This window comes from Sminthopsis crassicaudata, chromosome 5, assembly GCF_048593235.1.
Source record: "Sminthopsis crassicaudata isolate SCR6 chromosome 5, ASM4859323v1, whole genome shotgun sequence".
Classification (NCBI taxonomy): domain Eukaryota; kingdom Metazoa; phylum Chordata; class Mammalia; order Dasyuromorphia; family Dasyuridae; genus Sminthopsis; species Sminthopsis crassicaudata.
This window is the reverse complement of record NC_133621.1, coordinates 271,328,942-271,352,840: the sequence shown is the minus strand read 5'-3', so window position 1 is coordinate 271,352,840 and position 23,899 is coordinate 271,328,942. Positions and strand designations below refer to the sequence as shown.

Sequence of the window (23,899 nt, the reverse complement as noted above, 5' to 3'; positions counted from 1 at the left end):
TTTTTTGGTGGAATAATTTGAGGAAAATGTGACACCATGTACAATGAATGATTATCTCATACAGCATATTAATTAAAAAAGGTTTAAGTGTATATAGGAATTCCTAATTTTGTGCAATAAACTATTTTTGGTAAAGGAAAAAAAAACCTGCTTCAGGATGGGCCCTGGCAGGAGATTGTCAGTCCATGCAGAGGATACATGTAGTATGGCTTGGAATGCTGGCAATCAAAGCTGATCTCGGTTCCAGAAACAAATCAATACCTGTAATTTGACCGAAATCTGGAACAAAAAACACAAATCTAACAAATAAAGGCTAGAAAAGACTGATACAAAATGTGAAGAGACCAGTATGATTTGGTCAGCAGCTTAATAGGTTTTCTTCACAGGACAGGCAAATGGCTGTCAACTATACACCTCATAAATAAATAGCAGTTAGGTCTCACTGTGCTCACTGTCCTCTCATTATTTAGAAACCTTTAAAAAAACCTGAATATCCACAGATATAAATATTCAATAATGGATAAGATGACCAGGTTAAATGTAAATACTCATTTGCCAAGTATTTAGGATATAATGAATTCATATAACCAGGTGGAAAACAGCAAGGTATGACATATAGCCAGGTTGGAAATAGCAAGGTATGACATAATTGAATTGAATTAACAGTTTCTTATTGACCATTACTCTGATTTTAGAAATTAGTTACAGGAAGAGAATGCAGGGATATAACTATAACCAAAAGCAGTTAAAACTTAACTCTCAGCAAAACAGGATAAAATAGCTTTAATTTATTAAAGTTAATTGTCCCACTAACTGTTACAGGGTGGAGCTTTAAAACTCCCAAATAACATTAACTATAAGCCCAAGGAATTTTACTTCCAATAACAAATCCCATTAACTAAAGTTTCAGAGAAATCCTAAACAGGGATTTACCATAACCTTATATTTATAACAGTAAGAATTTGTCTCAATAAGTTCACTTTTTTCATTTCTAAGGTGTTTCCACAAGTGAACATTATACATACAGATCAGTTTGCTTTTAAAAATACCCAATACATAGATAAATATCCCAAATTGCATATTGTCCATAACCGAAACTTTTTCAAAAGGACAAAAAAAATATTTTCAGAGGCTCTTTAAATGACCTCAGGATGACCCCATACAATCAATTAAAACTTAGAATATGCTATACAGTTCTAATACCACATAAAAGAATCCAAGAGATTCTTAAAACTATTAAACTTTTACAAGTACCATAACCTCATATTGATAACAGTAATAAATTTGTTTCAGTAAGTTCACAAGTTATCTTTCATATTTAACAGAAACATTTTCAACAGGACAGGGAAAATCTATTATTTTCAAAAGCCCTTTAAAGGATGGGAATAACATCAGGATACAATTAATTAAACTTATTCAGAATACCCAATTCCACATAAAAGAATCTGAAAGATTCTTTAAAATATCTTTTACATTTTTAGAAATAGGCCTACCAAACTATAGATAAAAGTGGGCCTATCTCTTGAAATCATTTGCCAAAGCCAAGCCTCTGCAGAAAGCTGATAGAACACGTTTAATGGAGAAGAAAGGGGGGATCCCACATGGTTGCCCTTTCCCCCACTCCACCTTTAAAAAGGCAGGGGAGAGGGAAGGCAAAGTAAACTTCACCTCAGACTAACTAGAGTACCCATAACTGAAGTAGCAGAGATAAGTGGGGGTAAGTTTAATCTTTTCTTTTTCTTTTAATCTTTTTTATCTTATTTTATAATTATCAGGTTTTTTTGACAGTACATATGCATGTCATTTTTTTCACAATATTATCCCTTGCACTCACTTCTGTTCCGATTTTTTCCTTCCTTCCCTCCACCCCTTCCCCTAGATGGCAGGCAGTTTTATATATGTTAGATATGTTATAGTATATCCTAGACACAATACATATGTGCAGAACCGAATTTCTTGTTGCACAGGAAAAATTGGATTCAGAAGGTAAAAATAACCTGGGAAGAAAAACAAAAATGTAAACAATTTACACTCATTTCCCAGTGTCTCTTCTCTGGGTGTAGTTGATTCTGTTCCTCATTGATCAATTGGAACTGAATTAGATCTCTTTGTCAAGAATCTCTACTTCCATCAGAATACATCCTCATACAGTATTGTTGTTGAAGTGTATAATGATCTCCTGGTTCTGCTCATTTCACTCAGCATCAGTTCATGTAAGTCTCTCCCATGCTCTCTGTATTCATTATGTTGGTCATTTCTTACAGAACAGTAATATTCCATAACATTCATATACCACAATTTATTCAGCCATTCTCCAATTGATAGACATCTACTTAGTTTCCAGTTTCTGGCCAATACAAAGAGGGCTGCCACAAACATTCTTACACATGCATGTCCTTTTCCCTTCTTTAAAATCTCTTTGGGATATAAGCCCAGTAGTAATATTACTGTATCAAAGAGTATGCACCGTTTAATAACTTTTTCAGCATAATTCCAAATTGCTCTCCAGAATGGCTGGATGTATTCACAATTCCACCAATAATGTATCAATGTCCCAGTTTTCCCACATCCCCTCCAACATTCTAGCCAATCTGACAGGTGTGTAGTGGTATCTTAGAGTTGTCTTAATTTGCATTTCTCGGATTAACAATGACTTGGACCATCTTTTCATGTAGCTAGAAATAGTTTCAATTTCTTCACCTGAGAATTGTCTGTTCATATCTTTTGATTTCTTATAAATTAGAGTCAATTCTTTCTATATTTTGGAAATGAGGTCTTTATCAGAACCTTTGATGATAAAAATGTTTTCCCAGTTTATTCCTTCCCTTCTAATCTTGACTGCATTAGTTTTGTTCCTCCAAAAACTTTTCAATTTGATATAATCAACCTTTTCTATTTTGTGATCTTTGATCATAAATTCCTTCCTTTTCCACATGTCTGAGAAGTAAACCATCCCATGATCCTCTAATGTATTTATAGTCTCATTCTTTATGCCTAGGTCATGAACCCATTTCAACCTTATCTTGGTGTATGGTGGTAAGTGTGTGCTATTTTCTGCCATACTAATTTCCAATTTTCCCAGCAATTTTTGTCAAATAGTGATTTCTTATCCCAAAAGCTGGGGTCTTTGTGTTTGGCAAATGCTACATTATTAAAGTTGTTGGCTGTTTTATCCTTTGAACCTAACCTATTCAACTGATCAACTATTCTTTGCCAATACCAAATATTTTTGGTAACCATTGCTTTATAATATAATTTTAGATTTGGTACAAGTAGATAGGCCAACTTCATTTATTTTTTTTTTTCATTAATTCCTTTGAAATTTTTGACCTTTTGTTTTTCCATATAAACTTTCTTGTTATATTTTCTATTTCATGAAACAGTTTTTTTTTCCAGTCTGATTGGTAATAGTGCTAAATAAATAGATTAGGTAATATTATCATCTTTCTTGTATTTGCTCGCCCTATCCAAGGGCATTTAATATTTTTTTCCAATTCTTAGATCTGACGTTATTTGTCTGGGAAGTGTTTTGTAGTTTTGCTCATATAGTTTCTGATTTTCCCTTAGCAGATAGATTCCTAAATATTTTATACTATCAGTAGTTTCTTTAAATGGAATTTCTCTTTGTAACCCTAACTGTTGAATTTTGTTAGTGATATATAAGAATGCTAATGATTTATGTGGGTTTATTTTGTATCCTGCAACTTTGCGAAAGGTGTGGATTATTTCTAATAGCCTTTTAGTAGAATCTCTGGGGTTCTCTAAGTGTACCATCATTCGTCAGCAAAGACTGATAATTTTGGTTTCCTCATTACCTACTCTTATTCCTTTAATCTCTTTCCCAGCTGTTATTGCCAAAGCTGGCATTTCTAATACAATATTGAATAGTAATGGTGATAGTGGACAACCTTGTTTCACTCCTGATCTTATTGGGATGGTTCCAGTTTATCCCCATTACATTTGATGCTTATTGATCATTTTCAATAGATGCTACTGATTAATTTAAGGGAAAAAAAACATTTATTCCTATACTCTTAAGTGTTTTTATTGGGAATGGATGTTGGATTTTATCAAATGCTTTTTCTGCATCTATTGAGATGATCATATGGTTTTTGTTAATTTGGTCATTGATGTAGCCAATTATACTAATAGTTTTTCTAATATTGAACTATATTCCTGGTATAATTCCTACTTGATCATGATGTATTATATTGGGGATGATTTTCTGTAGTCTTTTTGCTAATATTTTATTTAAGATTTTACCATCAATATTCATTAGGGGGATTGGTCTATAATTTTCTTTCTGTTTTCAACCTACCTGGTTTAAGTATCAGAACCATGTCTGTGTCATAAAAGGAATTTAGTAGGACTCCTTCAATCCCTATTTTTTCAAATAGTTTATATAACATTGGAGTTAATTTTTCTTTAAATAGTTAGTAGAATTCTTATATAACTCCATCTGGTCTTGGGGATTTTTTCTTAGGGAGTTGATTAATAGCTTGTTCTATTTCTTTTTATGAAGTAGGACTATTTAAGCAATTTACTTCCTCCCCAATGTGCTCAAAAAGTTATGAATCCAGTAATCTTTGATCCAGTAATGTTACTACTGGGCTTATATCCCAAAGAGCTTTTAAAGAAAGGAAAGAGACTTGTATGTGCAAGAATGTTTGTAACAGTCTGTCAAGTCCAGGCTACCTCCTCTGAAAGGCTCAGAATCAGTCCTAGTAAGGATAAGCAAAAGTCTTTGTCCCATGTTGTGGGCAACAAAATGTAAAGTTCTGATGTCTGTAGATTATAATCCTTCTCTGGGAGGAGGTTTCTTTTTTTTATAATCTTTTCCTCTGTGAGCAGGTTTCTTGCGAGGCTTCTGGAGCCTTCCCCTCCAAAAGTGTGGGATTGCTGGACTTGTGAATGCACGGGACATCTTTTCTTTGACTCAATCCAGACTGTTGTTCAGACTCAATGTTGCCTCTTTTTAATCCTCCCAGAGAATGGGCTTGTGGGAACTGCAGGGGCTTGTGGCAACTACTTCAACCAATGAACTTGCTTCTTTAAAGCATTCCTTTCAAAAGTGAAAACTCCCTTAAAGGTTTGAACTAAAGGTGTGAATTCTGAGCTAGAGAATTGTTAAGAACCAACTTAGCACTTAGTAAGAACCTAACATCTCCCCCTTTCTTTTGATTTGGAACATAGGGTGGTCATGAACTTGAAACATAAATTCATCAATATGGGAGGTTTTACACATAATTACATAAATTACATAAACACATAGTAACATAACACATGCTAGAAGTGATGTAACAAATAGCGTGATCAAATAATCATAAATTGAGAATTTATACATTTCCATAAGTCCATTGTCCATTAGTTCATGTGCCAGAAATCCAAAAATTCCTGCAAGTTTTTAAAGTTCTTTAACAGTCTTCTTATCAGCCATGCTCTTTCAGTGTCAGATGTTTCTTAGCTTTTCTCCTTTGTTTTGAGGTCTTTCTCTTTTTCTATCTCTCTCTGATAGACAAGACGAATAAGACTCATGGGCACCCATCTGATTCCTTCTCCATCGGAAGAAATACAGGCAAACCCTCTCCCCCAAGCAGTGCTCAAAAGTGAATTGTGTGTCAACTCCTGTTTCCAAATTGTGTCTGACTTGGATCTTACATAATTCATGAAACTCTGCAAGCCACAATAAGTTTTGTCCAGGTTCTAGACATGTTCTTGCTATGGATTCCCAATCATTCTGGGTTAGGACTTCATAAGACAAACCATCTAATAACATTTGAATATAAGCTGATGTAGACCCATAACGGGTACAACCTTTTTTCAAATCTTTAATTTTATTCAAATCTAAAGGCCAGAAACTGGAAACTGAGTGAATGCCCATCTATTGGAGAATGGCTGAATAAATTGTGGTATATAAATATTATAGAATAGTATTGTTTTATAAGAAATAACTAACAGGATGATTTCAGAACAGCCTGGAGAGACTTACATGAACTGAGGCTTAGTGAAATGAGCAGGAACAAGAGACCATTATATACTTCAAGAACAATACTATATGATAATCAATTCTGATGGATGCAGTCATCTTAAACAATGAGATGAACCAAATCAGTTCCAATAACACAGTAATGGAATTGAACCAGCTACACCCGGTGAAAGAGCTTCTGGAGATGACTATGAACAACTAAATAGAATTCCCAATCCTTTATTTTTGTTTGCCTTTACAAGCTAATTATACACTATTTCAAAGTCCGATTCTTTTTATACAGCAAAATAACTGTTTGGATATGTATACATATATTGTATTTAATTTATACTTTAACATATTGGTCAACCTGCCATCTTGGGTAGGGAGTGGGGAAAAGGAGGGGAAACATTGGAACAAAAAGTTTGGCAATTGTCAATGCTGTAAAATTACTCATGCATATATCTGGCAAATAAAAAGGTAATTTAGAGAGGAGGAGGAACATTTTTTTTATGTTTTTATGTTTGTTTTTTATGTTCCTCTTCCCTCTAAAATTCCCTCAGATATGATAGGTTTCTTTGCCTCTTTGTGGGATGTAGTACACTATCCACTTTACATTTCTACTTCCCTTTTTTATGTTATATCAGTAAAATCTAATTATACATGTGGTCTTTTTGTATATCCACCACAGAAGAACAGTTTTCATGAGTTCCTTTTATGTTTTTATGCTTCTCTTGTGTCCGATGTTTGGAGATCAAATTTTTTTGCTTAGGTCTGTTTTTTTTTTTTTTTTTTTTCTTAGAAACAAATGGAATTCATCTGTTTCATTAAATTCCATGTTCTTTTCCATGGGAGAAAAATCTCAGCTTAGCTGGGTAGTTTATTATTCTTGGCTACATTCCAAGTTCTTTTGCCTTTTGGAATATCAGGCAGCCAGATCTTGAGTGACACTTATTGTAGCACCTCGGTATTTGAATTGTTTTTTTTTCCTGGCTGCTTATAATATTTTTCCTTAGTTTGATAGTTCTGAAATGTGGCCACAATATTCCTTGGAGTTTTTATTTTAGGGTCTTTTTCAGAAGTGTTCAATGAAGAACCCCACTGTTCGGATTAGCGACTGCCCTGGGTCTAGAGGCTGAGCAGTGAAAGTGTCACTGCCCCAAACCAAAGCCTGCTTTGGGGCTGTGGGTATTAGCAGTTGCCTAGCAAATAGTCCTGCACCAGCAATGGAAGTAGCTCTGCCCAAGGAAGCACAGTCATGATGCAGAAGTTCTATTGCCTCAGGCTGAGCCCCCCCACGGTGCAGATTAGAGAGTGCCCCGGACTACGCCCCTCTTCCGTGCAGATTTGTGACTGCCCCATGCTGCAGAATGAAGCTGCAAAGCTGTGCTGTGGTGTGTGCTAAGTCACTTCCAGATTTTGGTGGGTATAGGCAGGTCTTGTTAGGTTCTGGTGTTTTTAGAGTATCTTCTATCTTGGGCTTTAATTTCTCTTTTGCTTTACTGCTTTGCAATCAAGGTAGAGCAGGCAGCCTATAGCAGAGTTGTCTCTATAACTTTTCTAGCCACAGAAGCTACCTCCGTCCCTGGTCCACTTTGGACAGTAGCCTCTCCTATCTCCCTGTTTGTGATGATCTGTTCTAGCCACTCAGGACAAATCTGTTCTGGCGATCTTCCAGATTACCTTTGGATGGTAAATTGTTGTACTTCTAATCTTCATGAATTTTACCAGTCAAGCACTATTTTTGAGGCTGGATTTAATAATTGATCATGAAGGCATGAGAGGAAGAGCTTAGAAAGTTGCATGTGCCTTCTCTGCCATCTTGGCTCCGCCCTCCCCTACCCCCCAATGAAGTCTTGGAAACAGAAAATATACTAGTTTGCAGCTCATCAACTTTTTTCTTCTTGTGATTTTATGTATATATACAAGATACATTATTGTGTGACCACATGCCTAAGGAAATGAGATAGGAATATGTCATACTAAACAAATCAGTCTCTGGATCTTCTGATTTACCAAATGGTCCTTCTTAATGCATGTACTATATTTCCAAACATTACATCTGTGAGGACTATGTTGAAAAAGGTGAAACAAATGTGTTCTTTCTCAATCTACCTACATGAAATTCCAAGATTAATTATGCTATGTCAGTTCCTTCCGTTTATGATAGCTGCTGGAGAGATCATGCTTTGTCATTGTGAAGCACTCTGCTAATAAAATGGTTATTATAAACAAATCACTGGCAGATATGTAATATTTTAAAGAAGGTTCCTTCTGGAACTTCCGGTCAAGGTGTTGGAGAGGACACACATGTATTTAATCTCTGTCTTTGCTCTCAGAATTTATTTCATGACAACCCTTGGAATTAGTGCTTGATTGGAAAAAAAAAGCCACAAATAATTACCAAGAGAAAACATCCTTGAAATTCACCAAAAAAGATCTGTTTTTGCTTGGGGGTGGGGAAGGCTAGATAGGCACAGACTGAGGGCAGGCAGCAAAAGTGTGGCAGGCAGCTCACACTGAACAGACTGGAGGGGGGAGGGATGTGATCGCTGCCTTTTCTGTGGCAAGACCTTTACCACACTGTGGATATTTGGTCTTGGCAGCAAGCCAGGATCAGCAGAGAAGCTATAAACACAGGAGGTAAAGAGTATAATCCAGAAAAGCTAGGGTCTCTGGGGACCTGGCCACCCTCCCCACTCCCCACCCCCAGATTGTTTCAGCAGATTCTTAGAGCCTCAGAGTCTCAGAGACCAGATGCAGCACAGCCATTGCCCTGTTGGTTTAAAAAACCTGTATTCTCCTCAATTGCAATCCATTTCTGCTATCTGATTGCATTGTGGCTGACTGATCAGGTAATCCCTTTCTTCCATGTGATTACTTTTCTGTTGGTTGATCACATCAGAGTCCTGATCTTCTAAAGACTGAGGTATCACCTCAGCTGCCATCATGCCCCACCTGTCTTTTGATTGAGGTCCTTCTCTCATTTATTTCCCTGGGTCAATCCACATTCTGAGGCCCAGTGGGAGTTCTTGTGGCATTTTTGACATGGAGTTTTAGGTCTTCTCTCAGCCAGTTTTCTCACTCTGTCTCTATAGCTACATTGAGCTCTTAGATGTCCAACTTTTCCCCATTGAAAACATCGATGGGTTTGTCTAGAAGTCCTTTGTCAAGAGGGACCCTGTCTTTCCATGTTCATCATTGTCTGAGTATAATAAGCATTGGTGCTCACTGTAGTACAGCATCTTATGATCTCCTCTAAAGGAGGATCTTTGTGTAGTCCACATGTAATTCTCTTGTAAACCTCATTGGCATTTTCCATAGGCAAATGTCTAGTCATTATTTTCATAGTTGCATCCTCTCCAATAGTTCTTGTGACAGCAGTTTGCAGATGTCCCACAAAATCCGCAAAAGTTTCATTGGGACTTTGCTCTATTTTTTTCAAGGCTTCCCTTCTATCTTTTTTGTCTGGGGAGGGAACCCTAAGCTTTTGTTTCAGCCATGGCGATCTGCTCATAAACTGGTAATTAATATGTTTTGAATTTCTCCATACTGGCCTTCACCAGCTAGATGGTCAAAAGTGAATTGTGTATTAACTCCTGTTTCCCTATTATGTCTGACTTGAATCCTGCATAATTCATGATACTCCAAAAGCCACAACAAGTTTTGTCCAGGTTCTAAACATGTCCTTGCTATGGGTTTCCAATCATTTGGGGTTAGGATTTCATAAGCCAAACTATCTAGTAACATCTTAACATAAGATGATGTAGCCCCATAAAGAGTGCAACCTTTTTTCAAATCCTTAATTTTATCCAAATCAAAGGAGTATATCTTCTCCTTTTTTGACCTGAAGAGTCAAGCTCTTCAATCACAGGGTATGCATCTATAAAATCACTTACATTTTGTACTTTTCTCTTAGCCTTAACCAATGCTTTTTCTAATCTTGCCATAGGCTGCTTCACAGGCCATTCTGTTTGTATCACTGCCTCTTCCCCTCCTCCTCCTTCCTCCACCCATGAAGGGTTAATTGAGGTAGGAGGAGATGGGAAATGCTCCTGTTGCTCAGAATTGTACTTAACTCCATTGTTACCTGATTCATCCTTTTCACCTAGTTTAGTTGGGCCCTCCCCCTCCTGTTTTTTTTTTCTTCCTTTTCTTTAGTTTAACACTTTTAAAAGCCACTTGGATTAAACTGTACATACAAAAAGTGTATCTTTGGAAATTAAATTTAGTTTGGAATTGTAGTGTTCACCTAGTTCCTCTCGTACTAATTCCCACTCGTCAAGATCCCATTCTTTTCCCATAGAAAAACAAGGACATATGACCTGCACAGTTTTTAAAAGTTCAGTGATCTCCAACATTATAATCCAAAATTATAAAATTATAATTATTATAATATATATAAATAATTGAAATTGGCTTTTCATAACCTTGACAATGCTCTCTAAACATTTTCCTTGAACAGAAACAGAAGTCTGTTTTATAAAAATTTGCCCCATTTCACTGAAATTCTACTTTAGCTCCTTTACACAGTTTCCTTGTTACTCACTCTTATTTCTGGGCCAGAGAGATTTTTCCACCGAAATCTGACTTGAAGGCTTTTCCACTGGAATCAGGATCATGTCTGTCCCACATTCGGGCACCAAAGTGTAATGTTCCCTTTTCTCTAAATTGTAGATCGTTTTCTTGGGGCAGATTTCTTGGGGAGCTTCTGGAGGCAGCCTTGGCTTCAGTTCAGTTCAATAATCCCAAAATGCAGGCAGGAGTTAAAGTCCTTTACTGTCTCTTTCCAAATCTTATCTCCAGATCCTTCATTTTCTCCTTCAAGCCTTGTCTCCTTCACTTGGGGCTTAGCTAGCTTTCTATAGGCCTTCCTCTCTCTTTGGTTCCCGATGAGCTCTTGTCAGAATGTCACCAGCCAGCACGAATGTCTAAGTGGGAATGAAATCTTGACTCCTTTTCCCTGAATCCTGGCTCATTATATCCTCCCAGAGAATGGGATTGTAGGTACTCCCTGGGCTTGTGAGAGCTCCTTAAAAGTATGCTCTCTTTAAAGTGTGAAAGGTGTGAACTCTGAACTAGAGAATTGTTAAATGCCATGCTAAAAGAGATAATTATATCCATTCCAGTGACTTAGCACCTTGTAAGAATCCTAACACACAAGGAGTTAGTGTGTGAGAAGGCTGGTGAGAAGAATCACATGATACAAAGAAGATTAATATTGGGAACATTTCTTCCTATTTTTGTCCAAAACATGATGGAGAATCAAATAAATGAAGGAGCCAAATACCAGATGAGAGTGATTTCTAATGTGACAAATTCACATGAGACATTTACCCCATCCCCAAAGGATGTCATTAAAGTGAAAGAGCACATGGGTTAAATTAAATATGATTAAACAGGGTGCTTTCAGGGACATGGATTTTTAAAGTCTGAGAGAATAGGGAAGGAAAGGCTCCTACAGGAAATTGACATCTTTTTGTATAAGATTATGCTTGTTAATAGGAACTGGATGGACTTGTTTCAGCATTTACATTATTCCTGATAATGGAGACAGGATGAGCTCTTTTATGATAGTATAAGAAAAGAAGAGCAGGAGAAGGATCTGAATTAAAGGAGAAGAAAATGACTTGTGAAGATAAATTGGAAACCTAAATTCTGATGAATTTTGAAAAAAAGGTCAAAAGTTTGAACGTTAATAGGAAAGAAATTCAGGAACCCTTAAAAAACTGATGTTACATGATTGAGCTGAAGGAGAAAGACTATCCATCAAAAAGAGGAAAATAACATGAGTCCAAGGAGAAAGATTTGAAGAGAAGCAGTAGGACATGGTTCAAGTTTCCCCATTGTCACATAATTGATTTGTGACCTCCAAGAAGTCAACAAATTCTTGAATGTCTGTCAAGCAACTCTGTGACATGTACTACTTGCCTATCTTGCATTATTTCCTCTCTGGAAGTTCTCTGTAACAGACAATCACAATTTATATACTTCATCCTACTTTAATTATGGCTCCCACCTTCCCTTTTCACCCCATGTGAATGTATAAATCTGGAGCTGAAACTCCTGAAAGTAGATGACCACAGCAACTGTACAAAATGCTGATAAGAAAAATTAAAAAAAAGATAAAAGTTTAATTAAAAAAAAACTTTTCAAGATGCAAAAATAAGTGCTTATTACCAATGATAGATAAGATTTATTACTTTTATATTCTGTATTTTATGTGATTTACTAAAACCATGGAAAAGGATATGGTGCCATGAGATAATATATAGAAAGTGTTGTAAAAAGTTTAAAGTGCTAAATGTTAAGCATTGTTGTTATTTTTAACTTTGTCATTTTACAGTAATTTTACATTTTACATTAAGTTTATTATTCTACAATATTTTTGTATCTTATAGAAAAAAGTACAGATGAGTGCAGATGCTCTGGAGGAACTCAATCATCTGACACAGGTACTTAGGATTATGATGTGGCTTCCTCAAACTATAAGAATATTATATTATGTTGATTTAATGTAAGAATATTTTTTTAAAAAATTTTTTCTAACACAATGCCAGCATTAAACAGAACCCAAAGATGTGTTTATATCAAAGAATTTATCACTTAAGTTCTATTCCATTGACCCATAGTAGAAGAGAAGTGATTTTGGGTTCTTGGAGGCCTTGATAATTGAGTCTAATCTCCGGCAAATTTCACCAAGCTTATGTTTGATTCAGGCTGATGATTTTCAGTCATAGAATTTCTCAAGGATGATATACTATTTGTTTCAATGCATTAAAAAGTACCTATTATAGACCCTAAAAAAAGAACACCAAGGAATATTGTGGCTAAGCTGCAGAATTACCACACAAAGGAGAAAATCCTGCAAGACAAAAACAATTTAAATACCAATGTGCCACAATAAGGGTCACTCAAGATCTGGCTGCCTCCACATTAAAAGATAGAAGGGCCTGGAACCTGATATTCCGTAAGGCAAAAGATCAAGGACTGCAACCAAGAATGAACTACCCAGCTAAGTTTAGCATCTTTTTCCATGGAAGAAGATGGTCATTCAGTGAAATAGAGGAATTCTATATGTTTCTAAGAAAAAAACCAGACTCAAACAAAAAATTTGATCTACATCCACAAGACTGAAGAGAAACAGAAAAAGGTACACAGAACCCTTGAGAACTGTAACTCTGTTGTAGGTATATAAAAAGTACTCAAGGATAATTTGATTTTACTGATATAAAAGAAAAAAAGGGGGGGTGTAGTAAAGGGAAGGAGGTTGTTTCAGAAAAAGGGGAAGGGATGATAAAAAGAGGGAAACTACATCCCAGGAAGAGGCATAGAAAATACACCTTATCTGAGGGAACTTAGTGAGGGGGAGAATCATTGTGTGAATCTTACTCTCATCAGGAGAGGTTCAAAGAGTAAATAATTAACATATTTGTTTTTCAGAGAATTTTCTCTCACCTCATTAAAAGGGGGGATAGGAAAAGGTAAAAGACAAAGGAGAATAAGTGAAGGGACTTGGAGGGAGGGGGGAGGGATACTAAAAAAAATGGGAGGGTTGCACGTCACAAGGGGGGTCTGTAAATTAAATATCGGGGAGGGGGATCAGGGGGGTCAAGAGAAAAAGCATAATCTGGGGATAATATGATGGCAGGAAATACAGAATTAGTAATTTTAACTGTAAATGTAAATGGGATGAACGATCCCATCAAATGGAGACGGATAGCAGATTGGATCAAAAATCAGAACCCTACACTATGTTGTCTAAAAGGAAACACACTTAAAGCAGGGAGATACATACAGAGTAAAGGTAAAAGGTTGGAACAGAGCCTATTATGCTTCAGGTAAAGCGAAAAAAGCAGGGGTAGCTATCCTTATCTCAGATCAAGCAAAAGCAGAAGTAGATCTCGTTAAAAAAGATAAGGAAGGAAACTATATCCTGCTGAAAGGTAGCATAAATAATGAAGCCATATCAATACTAAACATATATGCACCAAGTGGTATAGCATCTAACTTTCTAAAGGAAAAGTTAAGAGAGTTGCAAGAAGAAATAGACAGTAAAACTATAATAGTGGGAGATCTCAACCTTGCACTCTCAGATTTAGACAAATCAAACCACAAAACAAACAAGAAAGAAATTGAAAAAGTAAATAGAACATTAGAAAAACTAGGTATGATAGACCTTTGGAGAAAACTGAATGGCAATAGAAAGGAATATACTTTCTTCTCAGCAGTTCATGGATCCTATACAAAAATAGACCATATATTAGGACACAAAGATCTCAAAATTAAATGTAGGAAGGCAGAAATAGTAAATGCCTTCTTCTCAGACCACAATGCAATAAAAGCTACATTCAGTAAAAAGTTAGGGGTAAATAGACCAAAAAGTAATTGGAAACTGAATAATCTCATCTTAAAGAATGACTGGGTGAAAGAGCAAATTATAGAAACAATTAACAATTTCACCCAAGATAATCACAATGATGAGACATCATACCAAAATCTTTGGGATGCAGCTAAAGCAGTAATAAGGGGAAATTTTATATCTTTAGAGGCTTATTTGAAGAAAATAGAGAAAGAGAAGATTAACGAATTGGGCTTACAACTTAAAAGGCTAGAAAAGACCAAATTATAAACCCCCAACCAAAAATTAAATTTGAAATACAAAAATTAAAAGGAGAAATCAATAATATTGAAAGTAAAAAAAAACTATTGAATTAATGAATAAAACCAAGAGTTGGTTTTATGAAAAAGCCAATAAAATATATAAACCTTTGGTAAATTTGATCAAAAAAAAAGAAAGAGGAAAATCGAATTGATAGTCTTACAAATGAAAAGGGGGATCTTTCCACCAATGAAGAGGAAATTAGAGAAATAATGAGTTATTTTGCCCAACTTCATTGCAATAAATTTGATAACTTAAGTGAAATGGATGACTTCCTCCAAAAATATAGGCTCCCTAGATTAATAGAGGAGGAGATAAATTGCTTAAATAGTCCCATTTCAGAAAAAGAAATAGAACAAGCTATTAATCAACTCCCCAGGAAAAAATCCCCAGGGCCAGATGGATTCACATGTGAATTCTACCAAACATTTAAAGAACAACTAACTCCAATGCTATATAAACTATTTGAAAAAATAGGGGATGAAGGAGTCCTACCAAACTCCTTTTATGACACAGACATGGTACTGATACCTAAACCATGTAGATCGAAAACTGAGAAAGAAAATTATAGACCAATCTCCTTAATGAATATTGATGCTAAAATCTTAAATAAGATATTAGCAAAAAGACTACAGAAAATCATCTCCAGGATAATACACTATGATCAAGTAGGATTTATTCCAGGAATGCAGGGCTGGTTTAATATTAGGAAAATTATTAATATAATTGACCATATTAATAATCAAATTAATAAGAACCATATGATCATCTCAATAGATGCAGAAAAAGCATTTGACAAAATCCAACATCCATTCCTACTAAAAACTCTTGAGAGTATAGGAATAAATGGACTATTCCTTAGAATAATCAGGAGCATATATTTAGGACCTTCAGTAAGCATAATATGCAATAGAAATAAACTGCAACCTTTCCCAGTAAGATCAGGAGTGAAACAAAGTTGCCCACTATCACCATTACTATTCAATATAGTACTAGAAACGCTATCCTCAGCAATAAGAGCCGAGAAAGAGATTCAAGGAATTAGAGTAGGAAATGAGGAAATCAAACTATCACTTTTTGCAGATGACATGATGGTATACTTAGAGAACCCCAAAGACTCTCTAAAAAGCTACTAGAAATAATTCAAAATTTCAGCAATGTGGCAGGATACAAAATAAATCCACATAAATCCTCGGCATTTTTATATATCACTAACAAAATGCAACAGCAAGAGATACAAAGAGAAATTCCATTCAAAATAACGGTCGATAGTATAAAATATTTGGGAATATATCTACCAAAGGAAAGTCAGGAATTATATGAGCAAAATTACAAAACACTTGCCACAAAAATAAAATCAGATTTAAATAATTGGAAAGACATTCAGTGCTCTTGGATAGGCCGAGCGAATATAATAAAGATGACAATACTCCCCAAACTAATCTATTTATTTAGTGCTATACCAATCAGACTCCCAAGAAACTATTTCAATGGCCTAGAAAAAATAACAACAAAATTCATATGGAAGAATAAAAGGTTGAGAATTGCAAGGGAACTAATGAAAAAAAAAAAAAACTCAGAGGAAGGTGGTCTAAGTGTACCTGATCTAAAGCTATATTATATAGCAGCAGTCACCAAAACCATTTGGTATTGGCTAAGAAATAGACTGGTAGATCAGTGGAACAGATTAGATACAAAGGACAAAAAAGGGTACATCTATAGCAATCCAATCTTTGACAAACCCAAAGATACCAACATTAGGGATAAAAATTCATTATTCGGAAAAAACTGTTGGGAAAACTGGAAATTAATATGGCAGAAATTAGATATGGATCCACACTTAACACCATATACCAAGATAAGATCAAAATGGGTCCATGATTTAGGCATAAAGAATGAGATCATAAATAGATTAGAGGAACAGGGAATAGTCTACCTCTCAGACCTGTGGAGGAGGAAGGAATTTATGACCAGAGGAGAATTAGAGATCATTATTGATCACAAAATAGAAGATTTTGATTACATCAAACTAAAAAGTTTCTGTACAAACAATACTAATGCAAACAAGATTAGAAGGGAAGTAACAAATTGGGAAAATATTTTTAAAAACAAAGGTTCTGACAAAGGTCTCATTTCCAAAATATATAGAGAACTGACCCTAATTTATAAGAAACCGAACCATTCTCCAATTGATAAATGGTCAAAGGATATGAACAGACAATTCTCAGAGGAAGAAATTGAAACTATATCCACTCACATGAAAGAGTGTTACAAATCACTACTGATCAGAGAAATGCAAATTGAGACAACTCTGAGATACCACTACACACCTGTCAGATTGGCTAAGATGACAGGAACAAATAACGATGAATGTTGGAGGGGATGTGGGGAAACTGGGACACTAATACATTGCTGGTGGAATTGCGAAAGAATCCAGCCATTCTGGAGAGCAATCTGGAATTATGCCCAAAAAGTTATCAAACTGTGCATACCCTTTGACCCAGCAGCGCTACTACTGGGCTTATATCCCAAAGAAATACTAAAGAGCGGAAAGAGACATATATGTGCCAAAATGTTTGGGGCAGCTCTTTTTGTTGTAGCTAGAAACTGGAAGATGAATGGATGTCCATCTTTTGGAGAATGGTTGGGTAAATTATGGTATATTAAGGTTATGGAATATTATTGCTCTGTAAGAAATGACCAGCAGGAGGAATACAGAGAGGCCTGGAGAGACTTCCATCAACTGATGCTGAGTGAAATGAGCAGAACCAGAAGATCACTATACACTTCAACAACAATACTTTATGAGGATGTATTCTGATGGAAGTGGAAATCTTCAACATAAAGAAAAGCCAACTCACTTCCAGTTGATCAATGATGGACAGAGGTAGCTACACCCAGAGAAGAAACACTGGGAAGTGAATGTAAATTGATAGCACTAATATCTGTCTGCCCAGGTTGCATGTACCTTCGGAATCTAATGTTTATTGTGCAACAAGAAAATGATATTCACACACATGTATTGTATCTAGACTATATTGTAACACATGTAAAATGTATGGGATTGCATGTCATCGAGGGGAGGGAATAGAGGGAGGGGGGGATAATTTGGAAAAATTGAATACAAGGGATAATATTATAAATATATATATATATATATATATATATAATAAAAATTTATTAATTTAAAAAAAGTACCTATTATAAACCAAATAAACAAATTTTAGATGAAACATAATCCTGAGCCACAATGGCAGAGTGAAGCTGGAAATCTGGTCCAGAAGCCACATGAAACCAAGTCTCTGAACAGAGTCTAATCAAATGAAACTACTCTCCAGTCAGGATAGATTAGAAAAACTAAAGAAAGGTCAGTTTCACTGGAGTGAAAAGGATGTTCAGTCCAGCTTAGACAGAGTCTGGAAAACACAGTGAGGGAGTATTAATTTCAACAGATCAGCAACTGAGACACTCAGTCCTGGTTAAGGATACCAGTGGAGTAACCCTCAGTCCCAGCTAAGAAGAGAAATTATGGGAAATCATGCTTTTCTTAAAGAGAGAAAGAAAAAGCTACCTCCTGCAAATACAGAGTGTTCTTGTGCTCAAACCCAGGAAGCTTGAAACAGTGCCTCCTTTAGGAGAAAAGCTCAACCATATAAGTTTAAAAAAAACAAGAGAGAGAGAGAGAGAGAGAGAGAGAGAGAGAGAGAGAGAGAGAGAGAGAGAGAGAGAGAGAGAGAGGAGAGAGGAGAGAGAGAAGAGAGAGAGAGAGAGAAAGAGAAAGAGAGTGTGGAAATGCAAAAAAAGGAAAGAAAATAAACAAGAAACATAAAAGAATCTTGACCATAGAAAGCTACTATGATGATAGGGAAGAGCAAAGCAACAACTGAAACAAGGGACAAAATAGCCATAGAGGAAATGAAAAGAATGGTATGAATTGGGCTCAAGGCCAAAGAGACTTCTTCTTCTTGCTCATCAAAAAGATAGAGAGGCAAAATAAAGAATGATAAAGAATGAGAGATACAAAGGGAGTTCAACAGTTTGTAAAAGGGAATTCCTTTAAAAATATAATTGTCCAAAGGAAAAAAAGAAAAGAAAAAAGAAAAAAGAAAAAAAATACTGGAAAGTAGAACTAACCAAACGGGAAAAAAAGGGATGCAAAAGGTGAAGAAAATCACAAAGTAAAAATTAGAATGGGGCAAATGGAAGGTAACGATTTCAGGAATCAATCAAACTAAAAGGAATGAAAAAATGAAAGAAAATGTAAAATATCTGCAAAGAGACTAGAAGGCCATGATTGAAAAGAGCATTCATGGACAGCATTATCAAAGAAAACTGTCCTGATATTCTAGAAATGGGGAGAATAGTTATTAAAGAATCCATCAATATGGAAAGAGATCCCACAAGGAACACCCCAAGGATGCCAGAAGTATAATCCCAAGGAAAAATACTGCAAGATGCCAGACAAATGTAATTCAAGTAGGAAAGAGCTACAATCAGGATCATCCAGGATTTAGCAGTATATACAGTAAAAGATCTGAGGCCCGAAATACCATATTCCAGAAGACAAAGAACCTGGGGCTACAAGGAAGAATTAATTACTCAGTGAGTCTGAGTATTATCTTTGAGGGTAGGTGAAAGTTCTTCAAAGAATAGACTTCCTAGTGAAATAATTTTTATTGAAAAAAGCAGAATTAACAGTATTTAAAATTCAAACATAGGACTCAAAAGAAACCTAGAAAGGTAAACAGGGAAAAATACATTTAAATTTTATCCCTACATAGGAAAGTGATATTTGTAACTCTTGAGTGCTACATATATTATTGAAGCAGAGGTGAGGGAACAGAAGGTGTACTTTTGAATGGACTCTGATGTGATGATATTAAAAGAAAGAATACATTAAGGGGTAGGAAAAGGATTACTGGGAGAAGAGGACTAGGTAAAATGTGACAAATTAGATTACATGAAGATGCACAAAAGACCTATAAACATTCAAAGGAAACAGGGGGGGGTTTAGCATATTCTAAGAGTGTATTTAATCAGTTTTGGTTCAAAGAGGGAATAACTTAGTCATTGAGTTGAATATAGAAATCGATATTACCCCTAAAGAAATAGGAGGAGAAAGGCGAAAGGGAAAAGAGGGACTTGATAGAAGGGAGGGCAGGTAGGGGGTGGGGTGGATTCATAAAACACTAGTACATATGGAAAAAGAGAACAAAAGTATATACAAGGAAAAATAGGATGGAGGAAATACTGAGCTGATAATCATAACTCTAACTGTGAATGGGATGAACTCTGCCATAAAATGTAAGTGAATAGCTGAGTAGATTAAAAAACAGAATCCTACAATGTGTTGTTTACAAGAAACACATTTGACACAGAGCTACAGAGTAAAATGGAGCAAAATTTATTATGCTTCAACTGGAGTAATAAAACTGGAGTAATCATCCTGATTTCAGATAAAGCAAAAATAAATAGGAATTTATTTAAAAGAGATGAAGAAGGAAAGTACACCTTGTTAAACGATACCATAAACAATGAAGTAGGAATAATTTTAAATCTATATGCATAAAATTCTAGAACATTCAATTTCTTAGAGAAGATATTAAGCCAGTTACAAAAATAAACTAAAAAACGATTCTACTGGGGGACCTTAACCTTCCCCTCACTGAATCAGACAAAGCTAATCACAAAATAAAACAAATCAGGGAAGTTAATGAGGGAAGAATCTTAGAAAACCTAGATATGATAGACCTCTGGAGAAAACTGAATAGGGACATAAAGGAATAGATCTTTTTCTTGGCAATATATAGCACCTACACAAAAATTGACCATGGGGGGAAAAAAAGCTCACAATCAAATGCAGAAAGGCAGAAATGATACATGCTTCCTTTTCAGACCATGAGGCAATAAAAATTATATTCAATAAAAGGTCAGGAAAAGATAGACTAAAAATCCAATTGGAAAGTAAATAATCTAATTCTAAATAGTGTGTCAAACAACAATTCACAGACAGAATCCATAATTTATTCCAAGAGAATGACAATGAGAAAATGTACCAAAACCTATGGGATGCAGCCAAAGCAGTTCTTAGGGGAAATGTTATATATATACCTACATTATAACACACACATATATGCATATATATGTATGTATATGTATATGTGTGTATGTATATATGTATGTATATATACATATATATATGTGTATATATATATATATATATACACACATATATGTGTGTGTGTGTATATACACACAGTTAACATGAATAAAATAGAGAAAGGGATCAATGGATTGGGCATGTAACTAAAAAAAAAGCTAGCAAAAGAACAAATTAAAAACGTCCCTTTAAATACCAAATTAGAAATTCTGAAATTCAAAAGAAGGAATAATAAAATTTAAAGAAAACTATTGAATTAATGAAACTAAGTTGGTTTTAAGAAAACAAATGAACAAAATGGGTGAACCTTTGGTGAATTTGATTAGAAAAAAAGGAAAGAAGAAAATCAAATTATCAGCATCAAAAATGAAAAGAATAAACTTACCACCAATGAAAAAGATATTAAAGGAATAATTAGGAACTATTTTACCCAAATGTATGCCAGCAACTCTGGATATCTTAACAGAAATAGATGAATATTACAACAACAGTATACATTGCTCAATTTAACAGTAGAGAAATTAAGTAACTTAAATAGTCCTATTTTAGATAAAGAAATTGAACAAGGCATCAATGATCTCCCTAAAAAAAAAATTAAAAAAACTTCCACAGTTAGATGGATTCCCAAGTAAATTCTACCAAATATTTAAAGAACAATTAATTCCAATACTGTGTAAACTTTTTGGGAAAAAAGGCTAAGAAGTTCTGTCAAATTCCTTCAGTGACACAAATATGGAAATAATAAGCTAAACTAGGATGAGTCAAAACAGAAAATTACACATTGATCTCCCTAGTGAATATAATATCTTAAATAAAATATTAGCAAAGAGATTATAGCAAAACTTCATCAGTGTGGGGAGCAAGTATGAAGTAAGGAAATGGTGAAGAACTTACAGCAATGTTAAATTCCTTTTCTGTATTCTATCTTCTCTAGGTCTCTGTGACCTGCATAGGTATGTTCAATGTTTAGGCTACTAATTGCTTAGATTTTTTAATGACATTTATGTCTGTCCAGGCTATCAATGTTTATTTAGGCTACTAATTGTTTAGTTTTTGAGATATATGATGACATTCAATTAACTGGTGGGGAAGGAGGGGGGCACCTATCTCTTGATGTTCCCCAAACCCATGATGTAATCCTTTTGCAATTAATCCTATGAAAACTGTATATATTCCCTTAGTCCTTTAGCCCTTCTACCGTGAGCTTGCTTTCTTTCCCTCCTCATGGTGGAATTGCTCATTCTCATGAGAATTTGTTAAATAAACAACTTTTCTGCTTTTTACTTTGAGAGGTCTCTGAAAAGTCATTTTTGGATAGGATTTTCTATCCGTCACAGTTTGGGGGCTCAGTCCGGGATGAGTCTTTGGGGGAGATGGCTGCACATCCCAAACGGAGATAGGCGTGCCCATGGATAGTTTTTTTCCCGTGTTCTCTGGCTCTGAGTGTGTAGCCTCCCTCCCTCTCTGACAAAAGACCGGAGGCGGAGATACTCAGTGAAAAGCAGAATTGAAGATAAAAAGGAGAAATAGAGTCCTGAGGAGCCGGTGGTGGTCTAAGCAAACACGTGTTTCTCCAGGTGAGCTTAGAAATCTGGGGGTCTATTGGCTGGGTCAAGGGAGACCCGAGGGATTAGCCCTCCTCAAAATTGCTTTGTTCGGACTGTTTCTCTGACCCCAAGGGAAGGATTTCCTAAGATGATTCTCTCTGGAGTGACCACTGCAGCAAGACAATTGGTCTTTGCTGACAATTTGGTTTGAGACCAAGTTGGGAAAATGGGATAGAAGCAGTCAAAAGAATTTGTCAGGACGGTAGCTAGGTATTAAAAGAATTGTAAAAGATGAAAATAAGAGCTCTACTTGTGTCTGTGTATGTATGTTTGTGCTTTGTATTGTTTTTATCCCGTGTTAAAAGTTAGCAAGTTCATAAGAGATAAAGTGTTCAGCCTCTGTCTTGCAGGCTTAGAGAAATAAAATAGCAGGCTGAATTGCTGGGAGTTGGGATTCAGTCAGAGTAGTAATTCTTTCAGAGTGGCTCAGAATGCATTGGTCTTAAATCATGCAATATCTAGGCATTCTCTGGGAAGGCAGAGAGATGCACTAAATGGGCTTGGAAGTTTAGAGAAACTCCGTTTGGATTCTGGGAGGGAAGAATGTTCAAGGTGAAACATTCTCTCCAGGGGCAGGGGTCCTGGGAAAAGCCCCTAGTCTGTTTGGCTGATTTAAAAGCCCTGTTAAGTTGTAAGAATAATGTTAAGAAGTTTGGAAATTGATTATTTGAAAATTTGTTCATGATTTTAAATCTTTTTAATCTGATGTACTAATTTGTAAGTAAATGGAACTTGGCTATTTTAAACTGGTGGGAGAGTTTTCTCTGAAAAGCAGATTTTCAAAGTCCGCTAAAGAGGAGTAATGGCAATACAATCTTATCTGCTTAATACTACCTGGGAAGCTTCCTACTAGTGGCCTTGAAGCAGAAGAAGGCAGAAGAAAAAAAAAGAAAGAAAAGAAAAACTATTTGGTTTGCTTCTGAAACATTGGGTAATTTGTTATCATTATGGGTTATGAATCTTGAAGTTTAAATTAAAAAAAAAAGGTGATTAAAGAAAAGGGACAAAAGAGATTGATTTACAAAAGTAATTAATAGTTTAAATGAAGCATCTAGTCAGAAGAGTTATTAGTTTGGAAGTGTTTAAAGTATGTCGAAGAAGGTTTAAGTAAGTAAGCATTGGGAGGAGAGAGACAGAGATGGGACAGGAGAAGGAAGGTGATTTAAGAAGATTGATTAGTGGGAGCAAATGATTTCAAGAAGAAATCAGTGGGGAAAAGAAGGAACTTGTTGGAAAGTTAGTCCTGGAGAGATGACTGTGAGACGGGATGTATTTTTGCAGGAGGAGAACAGCAGTGGAAAGCTGCAGCCATTTTTGGCTGAAGAAAGCAAACTGATCTGGTTACTCATACAACATGTTAATTGAGTGAATATTTGTTTGTAAAATACATAATGGCTTTGTGTTTAATGAATACGATCAAAAATGTGATATATAATCTGAAAGGGCTATTTAAAAAAAGAGTTTAATTGATGTTTTTAAAAACTTTTCAGATTCTTTTCTGTGAA

At 35.4% G+C, this 23,899-nt stretch overlaps 1 long non-coding RNA gene across 1 annotated transcript in view; it reads left to right on the top strand.

Annotated features, from left to right (window-relative positions):
• Positions 1–23,899, top strand: part of LOC141544654 (uncharacterized) — a 76,779-nt gene that overhangs the window by 4,472 nt on the left and 48,408 nt on the right. Inside the window, exon 2 of the long non-coding RNA XR_012482736.1 lies at positions 12,367–12,420. This is a non-coding gene — a long non-coding RNA (uncharacterized LOC141544654). The remainder of the gene's footprint in view (positions 1–12,366; positions 12,421–23,899) is intronic.